At 48.6% G+C, this 9,917-nt stretch overlaps 1 pseudogene; it reads left to right on the top strand.

The window, feature by feature from the left end:
- Nucleotides 1–4,050: 4,050 nt before the first annotated feature.
- LOC143522399 (uncharacterized) lies at nt 4,051–6,324 on the top strand (annotated as a pseudogene).
- The last annotated feature ends 3,593 nt before the right edge of the window (nt 6,325–9,917 follow it).

The raw sequence follows: 9,917 nt of genomic DNA, 5'->3' as shown, positions 1-9,917 counted from the left end.
AGTACCCCCAGCGCACGCAGCGCTGGGTGTTGCTCCGGGCGCGCTCGCGCCCTCCTGCGGTGGTCGCGGCGTTTCTGCCGCGCCTCCAGGCGCCACCGGAGGAACCCTCTTTCGCCGCACGCTGACGGCCCTACGAGGCGGCGGTCTTGCAGCTTTTCTGGGCACCACCGGAGGTCTTCCCCGTCGCCTTGTGCTGGCTGCTGCACGAGGCGGCGTTCTGGCCGCTCCTCTGGGCACCACTGGAGGTCCTGTCTTTTGCCGCGAACCGGTGGTGGTTCGAGGAGCCCCTGTCAGAGACCCCAACCTCCACTCCTGGCCGCTGGCAAAGCCAGTCTCCCCTCGTACCTCTCGGGGTAGCGGCTTCTCGTCCCCCGCCATCTCCATCTCCTCTTCCTCGGAGAGCTCCTGGTCCACAGCCATCGGCTCCTCGGAGTCAGGATAGCGCGACCAGCTCATCTCGCTCCCCTCCGAGGGAGCACAAGGGACCTTCTCTCTGTCAGGGCACCCCTTCTCCGACCTAACGGTCTCTTCGGAGCTGACAGAGAGGCTATCTTCCTCCTCGCCGTAGCAGACGGTGGGAACGGAGTACTCAGACGGCGTTGGGCTGCCGCCTTCTTTCCCACCGTAGCAGACGGTGGGAACGGAGTACTCAGACGGCAGAGGGCTGACGTCATCCTCTCTGCCGTCGTAGCAGACGGTAGGAGCGGAGTAGACTGATGGTGGAGGGCTGACGTCATCCTCTCTCCCGTCGTAGCAGACGGTAGGAGCGGAGTAGACTGATGGTGGAGGGCTGACGTCCTCCTCTCTCCCGTCGTAGCAGACGGTAGGAGCGGAGTAGACGGACGGCGGGTAGCGGGCTCCGTCGCCTGTCTCCTCCTCTCCCGACTCTTCACTCTCTGTGTCGAGCTCAGGAGGGGTCGCCGCTACCATACCCGCGTACTCCACCAGAGGGCCCTCTTCGCCCTCATCACCGCTTGCCGGGGGGGAGGACTCCCTTCTCAATGCGCGGAGACCCTCTCGCCACGCAGCTTCAAAGAAGGGGTCCTCTCTCAAATCCTCCTCAGGGTACGCCGGGGGTGGAGAGCAGTGACTCCCCTCCCACACCCTCTGGGCGGCCAGCCGGAAAACTTCGGCCCCTTCCTCGCTTTCGGCCGCCAGAGCCTGACGCAGCAGGTACTCACAAACCGGATCCTGCTGCTTCACCCCTACTGGGACGGGGGTGTCGAGGTGGCGTGCAGGGAAAGAAGAGTGGTGGCGTTTCGCCTTCTTCTTCTTTTTCTTGCGCGCAGATGTGTAACCCGGCATCTTTATGGCTCGTCTTTCTGTAACGACGGGGTGAAGGAGGCAGGCACCACGAAGTTGAAGGTGAACATACAACGATTTATTAATACTGACGTGAAGCTCCGGGCGGAGCGCGAGCAGCACGCAGTTCACACTCACGCAGACACGAAACTTTAGACAAAGACGAGCACAAGACACTGCGCGAACGCACATTATATAGGTGATTAACACAGACCCTCGTGATCTCGAGACAAGGCACAGGTGATACTACGAACACGCTCACGGACAACCCACACCCACGGAACTACTTATATGGACATAACAGCACGCAGACAACATAGCGGCACGCCCACAGGGAAGGGTCCGGGACTGTCACCGTAACAATTATGCTGCTGTGAATACAAGAACTGTGACATGCAAGACATGTGGAGTCAGGATAAGAGATGGAGATGCAGCCACTTTAAACTTTGTTCGACATTTGAGGCTGCACAAACAAAAGTAAGTCTCTGCTATGTATATTTAACATAATGCTATAACAGTTATCCAGCTAGCTGGGATGTGATAACTCAGGGGTTGGAAATTAAATTTTACAAGGGTCCACATGAGCAACTTGACTTGTGTCAGCAATCCGCACCAACGATAATTCGAAAGCGGGTGGGGGGACACGATAATTGCGACATCTCACTCAAGCGAACCGAAAGACTCAAACACCCAATGTTAGTTAGTCTGACTTAATATACTACTAATCAACTGCATCAATTGTGTTAAGTATTGAAAATACATCTGGTGACTTGACTGGGACTTGAAGTTTAAGACTTGGAACTTGACTCGAGACTCACTTGTATTGACTTAGGACTTGACTCGAGACTTGATTGTGAAGACTTGAGACTTACTTGTTACTTGCAACATAGTGACTTGTTAACATGTCTGTTAAGCAAACAGATTTGTGGTGGAAGAATATTAATAAAAGTAGGCTATAACAAAGGCTTATGACAGGATGATAAACCAGGGTGAAATAGCCTGAGGAAGAGTTAAGTATAACATTAGGGAGGATACATCAGCTACAGAGTAGAGTTAATTTATCTAATTTCATGTAAAAAAACAGTGGAGTTACTGCTGATACTAGCTGGTAACTGGTAAAGTAGGGAATTCCCCATGTAGTATTATCTGCATCTCCGCTTTCTTTACTTTGCCTTTCACACTCCACTTTAAAATAAGGGTTCAACCTTTTATCAGGTATATAAACAGGCCTTGTGTGACGGGCGGTGTGAGCAACTGAAAAGGAAGCGATCACGCCAAGTCTCAGGGAAAAAGGATGGTTTAATAGAAAGTGTGCAAACCAAAACCCGTGCAAAAGATCCAAATTAAGGATATAATGACCAGCGGTCAACTGGTACAAAGACAAGACATATATAGGCAAACAAACGACCCTCAGGTGAGACGGATCACGGGCTCCGCCCACCTGAGGGGCGCACATGACGTCACCAAACAACAACAACAACAGCCGCTGTGGACGGAGGCGGCCGGTAGGGGGCCGCCTCACCGTGACACCTTGGTTCAGGCATATTCAATAGACTTTGTTTTCATGATGGGAGAAGAGAATTCATATAAGACATTCTAGAAAGGTCAACCACAAATGAATTAATCAAAGGAAGATAATCACACATTTGCAACCATTTTCTGCCTCATGCAGAAATTGCAAAAATTTAATTAACATTTTAGCCAAAAAACGTTAAGAAGCAGTTTTATTTTTATTGTTACTACATTATGTGAAATTTAAAACTTCCATGTTTAATTTCTGTCTGCATGCATGACAGACATGTGATTTAGGCATATCTCTTAGAATAGGCTTATATTAACTTGGTCCTAAAATACAATAAATGGTTTAGTATCTATGCAGTTATCAGAATGTGACAACACTATACTGTAACAGCACTTTTCTTTCTTTCACACATTTTTGGTGACTACAGATTTTGTTGCAATACCGGCACATACTAGAGGAGGGGTGGCCAACCCGTCAGAGACCAAGAGCCACTTTTTTTTACTGTGTTACGGCAAAGATGGACATGTAAATTGGTGACGGGGGGAGGGGGGGGGAGCATAGATTGTTGATGGGGGGTGTAATGGACAAAAAATAAGTATTATATCGTGATCGATCGATCGCCAGTAGTTGGCGAGTTAGTAACTCGTGTGAGCGTGTGAAGACAGGCAAATGCGTGTTTTCCACTACGCCGGTTTTAAAAGTGTTAGCGGCTCGCTAGGCTTGTAAACAAACCGCGCACCACGAAGATGTAGCAGTGTGTCGCTATCAGAGCTGATGAGGTAACCGGGCCACGGCACAGACTGTTAGTGCAGGTGAGAGCGCGGACCGGCTGGGGAGCCACATGAAACCAGGCAAAGAGCCGCAGGTTGGCCACTCCTGTACTAGAGTAACCACACTCTTCTCTTCTCTGTGGTGGGCTGAGAGTGAGGCAAACCCACTCTGACCAGGTCAGTCTCTCTATTATGAAGGCCCCTTAGGCAAGTGTGATTCTTGACAGGATGTTTTTGAAGATTTCTTATCATTCCATTTCCTTTCATTTATATTTGTAGAGTGCATTTGAAAACAGTTGATCAAAATGCAATACATTTAAATAATAAGTGACAAAGAACATACAAAAATGGTAAAAGAAGCTCTACAACAAAATTACAGTTATAAATAAAGAACAGCAGCTCTCATAAAAATATATAAAAATTCAAATATTTAATGAGATTTAACATGGGAGCTATATGTGTGATGCTGGCGTGTTGGAGGAAGGAGGAGACACGACGAGCGTCTTGCGGTGCACACAGAACGTTTAATAACAAAAGCACGCAAACGCACATTAAATAGGTGAATTACACAGACCCACGTGACCTCGGGACAAGGCACAGGTCATACCACGAACACGCTCACAGACGACCCACGCCCACAGAAGTACAAACATGGACATAACGACACGCAGACAACGTAACGGCACGCCCACAGGGAAGGGTCCGGAGCTGTCACCGTGACAATATGGAAGCCAATCTAACGCATATGGCTCAATGCCACACAAGCTGGTTTTTGAGACTCTGGAGAGGCACCATGTTCCGGCCAGAGTGAGAGATATTATCCTGGAGTACTATGGAGACTTCAGCCTGAGGGTCTCCTCAGGGCCAGTTACATCAGAGTGGCACAGGCTGGAGAAAGGTATCATCACAGGCTGCACCATATCAGTGATCCTGTTTGCCCTGGCTATGAATATGCTTGTGAAAGCTGCAGAGCCAGAGTGCAGAGGTCCCAAGTCCAAGTCTGGAATCCGCCAGCCACCAATTCGTGCCTTCATGGATGACCTGACAGTGACCACGGAGTCAGTGCCTGGAGGCAGGTGGCTCTTAGCAGGACTGGAGAGTTTGATGACATGGGCCAGGATGTCATTCAAACCGTCCAAATCAAGATCTGTGGTCTTGAAGAGAGGCAGAGTGGCAGAGAAGTTTCGCTTCTCTATCGCAGGAACCCCAATCCCGACCATCACTGAGAAGCCAATCAAGAGCTTGGGGAAGTTTTTTGACAGCAGCCTCAGAGATAGGGCCTCTATCAAGACCACCTGTGAAGAGCTAGATGGATGGTTGCTGAGTGTGGATAAGACGGGCCTTCCAGGGAAATTTAAGGCGTGGATTTATCAGCACGGGATTCTGCCAAGGATACTGTGGCCTCTGCTACTCTATGAGTTTCCGATCACCACCATCTCAGAGCTGGAAAGGAGAGTCAGTCGCTACCTGAGGAGATGGTTAGGATTGCCAAGGAGCTTGAGCAGTATCGCCCTCTATGGAAACACCTGCAAACTGACACTCCCCCTGAAATCCATCGAGGAGGAGTTTAAGGTTTTGCGTGCGCGGGAGGTTCTGCAACTTCGAGAGTCAGCAGATCCAAAGGTAGCTGGAGCAGGAGTATCAGTAAAGACCGGCAGGAAGTGGAGAGCAGTGACTGCAGTGGAGCAGGCTGAGTCTTGGTGGGAACAGTATCCAGAGGCAGGGCTGGACTAGGAACCACCCCTTTGGTCCGGTTTGACAAGGCTCAGGGGCCAGAGCGGAGGCAATTAGTCCAGGAGGAGGTGAGAGCAGCGGTGGAGGAGGAAAGATCCAGCAGGGCAGTGGGGATGAGAAAGCAAGGTGCTTGGACTAGATGGGAGCAAGTAGCGGAGAGGAAGATCTCGTGGGCAGAGCTATGGCAGGCAGAGCCACACCGTATCAAGTTCCTGGTTCAAGCGGTCTATGATGTACTTCCCAGTCCATCCAACCTGCACTGCTGGGGCCTGGTGGATTCTCCAGCTTGCCCCCTATGCCAAAGGAGAGGGACCCTCGAGCACATACTCAGTTGCTGCCCAAAAGCTCTAGGGGAAGGCAGATACCGATGGCGGCATGACCAGGTGCTCAAGACAATCGCAGAGAGCATCTGTAGTGCTATTACCATCTGCCGGAGGTCAAAGCCTGTGAAGAACATCATCAACTTCATCAAAGCTGGAGAGAAGCCAGCAACAGCCAAGGAAACACCAGGGCTTCTCAACACCGCACAGGATTGGCAGCTATCAGTGGACTTGGGCAGCCAACTGAAGTTTCCCCAACATATTGCTCAGACCACCCTCAGACCTGACATTGTGCTGGTGTCAGAAGCAACGAAGGCCACCATTATGTTAGAGCTCACTGTGCCATGGGAAGAGCGCATGGAGGAGGCCTTTGAGCGTGAGAGGGGGAAGTATGACAGCCTGATTAGTGACTGCCACAAAAAAGGCTGGAAGGCTAGATGCTTGCCTGTGGAGGTAGGGTGCAGGGGCTTTGCAGGGCAGTCACTGTACAGAGCCTATACTGTACTCGGCATCACAGGAGGGAGAAGGAGGAGAGCCATCTTTAACAGCACAGAGGCAGCAGAAAAATCCTCTAGGTGGCTCTGGATAAGAAGAGGGGAGCCGTGGTCGAGTGCTGCTAGGGCACAAGCCGAGACCTGATCAACCTCGGCTGGGTCGCCTGAGTGAAGGTGTATGATGTTCGAAAGACCCGAAACACCCGAGGACCTCAGGTAACATCACTGATGATGTGCCCTAGCTATGCATCAGAAGATGTATCAGTACAACTAACATGTAGATCAGTGGTGGCCAATCTGTCAGAGACCAAGAGCCACTTTTTTTTAGCAACTCAAAGCAATTCTCTCACATGCGTGTCAGTCAGAACAGATCAATGCTTTGATTTCACATGTTTCAGGGTAGAATACACAGACTTGCAGAAGTATGTTGACCAAAACATTGACAGTATCTTAAGCGCAGCCCGTTTTGGGGTATTTTTCCACTGGCACACTTTTCCAGAACTCTATGGTCCCATTCCTTAAAGCAGGTTTCAGTTGGTCTTTCTCACAAAGATCGATCATCTTAACTTGGGGCTTTCAAACAGTCCGTCTCTGCATTAAATGGGTCGATGAGAAACGTATACTGTGGTCTTTTCAATTGTAGATCACGGAACCGGATCACAAAGCTTTCGTGTAGGTTTTCAATCAGTGATGCATATCTGGCACTTTGCTTATTCAGGGCAGCACTGGTGACCTCCCCGCTGGCTTTTAGCAGAGTGGGAAAATGTGTTAAATCTCCTTTTTGAGTATGCGACTTGAACAGCTTCAGTTTGTTGACAAAAGCAAACACACTTTGCACCAGTTCAGGCAGGATTTTTAACTTACCTTGCAGGGTCAGGTTCAGTCTGTCCAAGTGACCCAGCATGTCAACCAAAAAGGCCAGATCCATAATCCACTTGGGGTCTGAGAGCTCAGGATAGTCCTTGTCCTTCTCTTCCATTAACAGTTTCACAACATCCAAAAGCTCAAAGAAGCGAGAATGTACATTGTCTTTTGACAGCCACCTCACAATGGAGAGCAGCGGCAGGTCACCTGGAAGCCCTTGGTTCAGCTCAGCGATGAGATTCTTGAATTGCCTGTGGTTAAGTGCATGTGTGTGGATGTAGTTGACGATTTCTATCACAGGCTTCATTACGTTGTCTTAAAAAACCGCCAGGCCATGACTGCCCCAACTATCAGGATAAAGGAGAGATGAGAAAAGGGCAAGTGCGCGACTGAGTTTGTTTCACTATGCTTGAAGGAAACACTCAGTCTGGACCAGCTCCCTTTGCTCGACTGGGCACATTGGACACTATGTGAGAGACCAGCCGATGACGGTCTGCCAAGAGCCTTCGTTATTAGATGCCACTACTTCTACGAGAAAGAAGAAATTTTAAGAACAGCTGGCCAAATGAAACAGCTAACCACCGGAGAAGGTGGTAAAATCCGCATCCAACCAGACTACACCCAAGCAGTTACCAAGCTGAGGGCTGGATTCGGTGAGGTGAGGAATATGCTACGACACTTTGAGTGAATTTGGTACAGTTTGTGGGACCCGGCAAATCCGACAATAACACTGAGGAATGGCGAGTGCTCACATAGCCTCTCATTTGGGGAGAGGCCAGCGAGGTGGGATAGTGAACCATATATGTGTGTTTATTGTTTTTTTTTGTTGTTGCTTGCTTTTCCCTTTCTTGTTTCTACCTCATAATCCAGCAGGGATCTGTTAGTATTCAATATACATTACAGTTATGATATTAACAAACTGGAATGTTAAAGGATTTAACCACCCAGTTAAGCAGAACAAGGTGTTCTCACAATTATAAAACTGGAAACTGACATAGCATTCCTGACCAAAACTCATCTGCTCAACAGAGACTACAGTCGACTCAAAAGAGGGGGCTTCCTACAGATATTTCATTCTGAATTGAGTGCTAGATTCAGGGGTATAGCCATTCTCATTCGTAGAAGGATACAATTTGTGCAATATAAGGTCATTTCTGATAAAGACGGTCATTATATTATTGTTCAAGGGCGTCTTTTTAGTTTACCAATGGTACTTGCACATGTTTATGGTCAATGTTTATGGGGGCCCCCCAGAAGTTGAGTCTTCTGGTAATCTGAGATGTTGATGCTGTCATCCAGCCATGTCATGGAATCACTCTAGTTGTGACAATGACTTGGCTGGGAAGCAATGTCTCAGTGATCCCTCATGACTGTGGTCACTTCTGAACCCCTCCCTTTAGTTATGCTGCTATACATTAGCCTGCTAATCACTGGCACGTGAGCTATTAAACTGTTCACATACTCAACCTGTATTTTAAATCTTTTTTGCATGCTTCTACCTAAGACAATTCCATACCACCTAGGAGATGGTCTGGCTTGCCAGCGGATGTGCTGATGCTGGGGTTGAACTTGGCCATTGCTGCAAGAGCACGTGCTGATGCCAACTCCTATCAGAGGCTCACCATTTGCACTGAAGGGACTGTGACTACTTGGCCTGGAATTAGAACTACATTTGGACTACAAATACAGAATTCTGCTAAGGGGCTGCCCAATGGAGCACACATTCCCTTTTGAGTGTTGGTTCTCCTGAGGTTTCTTCCTAATCCCCACCATCATAGGGAGTTTTTCCTTGCCACTCTACTTCCTGCTTTCTTGCTGTTCAGATGCTTTTCTGCTAGCTCTGCTTGTTCTGTTCAGTTATTTCACTTATTTGAGTTATATTTACAAGTTTAAAGTTATTTTTACAAGTTAAAGGGATTCATTACTCATTACTGCACTTGGTAAGCTTTTTAAAATTCATCTATAAAGGATCGTTTTGGCATTTTTGACATTCAAACAGTCCGACACTGCAAGTGAGCTGTTTTTTGTGCCTCAACCTTGTGAGTGAGTGGTTTTTGTGCACTGTTTCTATCAGCGGCTGATATTATTCCCAGCTGTGAAATACCTGCCAGAACTTCTTGGGTGTCAATTTTGCATTTTGGAATTTTTATTTGGATATTTGAGCCTTGTGTGCCCAGTGCTTTTGATATCGTTTGGTTATAGCTCATGCTTCTACGTCATCTATTTGCTCTGAGTGTATCAAACTGTCTCAGGGGGTTGCGGAACTTCAAGAAAGAATCCATACCTTACACTCTATAAGGGAGGATGAAGAATATCTGGACTCGATTCTTGCCACGCAAACTGCTGATAAAACCGTCCCAGCGACTGGCAAAGAAAGAGATGTCTCTTTGCATTGTTGCTGGGATGTACTGGGGGCAAAGCCTAAGCTCATCTTGGCCTCAACTCCTAATCCCGTTAACAACAACAATGATAAGGGCTGGACTCTTGTTTGGGGGAAGGAACGCAGCAGAAACCAGCTCCAGAACAGAACATTCTTTTAGATAACAGATATAAAGCTCTCACCTCAACTGGAGTAGCAGAAATCGAGCAGTCTCACCACAACATACTGCCTCCCTCTCCAGGACATCAAGGACATCAAGCACACCCCAATCAGCATCAGAGAACCAACCCCAGTCTGGCTGCTAATGCCCGGTTCACACTACACAATTTTAGGCTGGTTTTTCAGTCGCCGACTGATCGGCGACAGAAACTGTGGTCGGAGGCTAATCAGCGATCACTCGTCGCTCGCTCAGTCGTGTAGTGTGAACTGCTGAAAGACGCTCGCCGAGCCGTCGCCGACTGGTCACCGACTCATCGCAGACGACCGGCAGATATCTAGCATGTTTAATATCTAGCAGTCGGCGACTGAGAG

Source organism: Brachyhypopomus gauderio, chromosome 9 (genome assembly GCF_052324685.1).
Source record: "Brachyhypopomus gauderio isolate BG-103 chromosome 9, BGAUD_0.2, whole genome shotgun sequence".
Lineage (NCBI taxonomy): Eukaryota > Metazoa > Chordata > Actinopteri > Gymnotiformes > Hypopomidae > Brachyhypopomus > Brachyhypopomus gauderio.
Note: the sequence above shows the minus strand (reverse complement) of the source record. Positions and strands in the feature narration are given on the sequence as shown.